The sequence below is a fragment of the Hipposideros armiger genome, unplaced genomic scaffold (assembly GCF_001890085.2).
Source record: "Hipposideros armiger isolate ML-2016 unplaced genomic scaffold, ASM189008v1 scaffold_667, whole genome shotgun sequence".
Classification (NCBI taxonomy): domain Eukaryota; kingdom Metazoa; phylum Chordata; class Mammalia; order Chiroptera; family Hipposideridae; genus Hipposideros; species Hipposideros armiger.
The window spans coordinates 377,980-379,913 of record NW_017732017.1 but is presented as its reverse complement, the minus strand read 5'-3'; positions in this window follow the sequence as shown (position 1 = coordinate 379,913).

Below are 1,934 nucleotides of genomic sequence, written 5' to 3'. Positions count from 1 at the left end.
CATTGGCTTTGATCATTAGATACCTAACAAATCTGAATTACTGGATGTGATTCTTAGAATAAACCATTAAGGCAAAAGGGGGGCATTATTATCCTCACTTTGTAGATGAAGAAACCGAGTCTCAAGTTGCTTTCTCAAAGCCACACAGACATGAAACATCAGAGCTAGGTCTTTACACCAATGTCATCTCTGACATTGTCCCCTAACACCATGTTGCATCTTATTCATTATAGCATTCTTCAGAAAAATATATTTGTTCTTAGACATGTGCTTTTTATTCATCCCACTTTAAAAAAGAAAAAGGAAGAAGAAAAAGAGAAAGAAAGAAGAAAGAAAGAAAGAAAGAAAGAAAGAAAGAAAGAAAGAAAGAAAGAAAGAAAAATAAAGAAAGAAAAAATAAAGAAATTACCTGTGGAGTTAGAGCCATCTCCTCTCCCAGCCAGACCACAAGGTCTCGGAGGCAGGAATCAGGCACATTTGCTTAGCAGATGAGGATGGAGCCCCTGGTGTGTGCCCAACACTTGTGTAGGGACAGATGTTCAATGTCAACAAAGCCTGCCTTCAAGGAGGACACAGAGAACAAATGTGCAACTAAGTCAATAGGATCACTTCTGATATGGAAAAAAATATATCAACCAGGGGTAAGACTTCTTGAGAAGAAACTGAAGCTTACTTCTCTTCCCTCCTAGCCTCATCTTCTCCTGTTTAAAATGACTGCTGTTTGGGAGGATATAGGTGTCTTTCTCCACTGATCCTTAGTTTTTTTCCAATTTTTATAATGTACCTTTCTTTTCTCTCTCTCTCTCTCTCTCTCTCTCTCTCTCTCTCTCTCTCTCTCTCTCTCTCCTTTCTTTCTTTCTTTTTTCTTTGTAAAGAATTAAAACAAACATGTCTAGAGGGAGATCCAAGATGGTAGAGTAGATAGGAGCTGTGCTTGCCTCCTCCCACAACTTTTGAATTACGACTAAATTTTAGAACAGTTAACCTGGAGAACCATCTAAAGTCTAGCTGAACAGAAGTCTTATAACTAAGGATATAAANATCACATCTATCGGATGGAGTCTTGTCCATCTCTTCCCTTATCACTTTGGTTGGGCTGACCAGCCACGGTGTCCTGGGTGGGGACATACTCACAAGCATCAAGCCCCCTTCATGGCCCTGCAGAAAGCAAGGACTTCATCCAAACAAAGGACAGTCCTGGCTGAGTTACTACTGCCCAAGGTCTCCCCCAGCCCACAGCTGTAGGGGACACACCTGTGGCCCGGGAGGGAGTTGTCAGAGTTACAGGCTCATCCAGATGCTAGATGAAAGCAAAGAAAAAAAAAACATTTTTCAAACCCTTAAGTACAGCTCAGTACTGTTTAACTACCCTCTTTCCCTTCTTTTCTGTAAGGGACAGAGTCAGGAGCTGTCATATAGAAATCATACGGCTAGTTCCTTTTATATGAACCAGAATTGGTCTTATATGAACCAATAAGCATTGGTTTTAATGGATCATTCCTGGTACGCATAACCTAACTTCTCAAGGCCACACCAGCCACAGGAAAACCCAGAGTATGCATTGAAAACAGTAAAGTATTTAGCTTGACTTCCTACCAAGAAGCGTGGGGAAATACCCACAACTAGGTAGTCTGGTGTCCTGTTAACAAAAAGAGGGTTACTGAGCAGGGAACACCAGCCATGAACACTGTCTCTAGCAGAAGTCAAGTTGCCCAAACCCCTATCTGCATCAGGGCTTCTAGTATCCCACAAGGAAAGTTACCCTGAGTCCCTCACTCGCTGAAAAGAGGCAACGGACCCACTCACACAGACCCTAACCTTGACCACAGTTGAGCTCCTCCCTGAGTGGCTATTCAGCCCTGAGACTGGCTCTCAGGTAAAGATCCCTGTCTTAGTCCATTCCAGCTGCTGTAATAAAGTACCATAGACTGAGT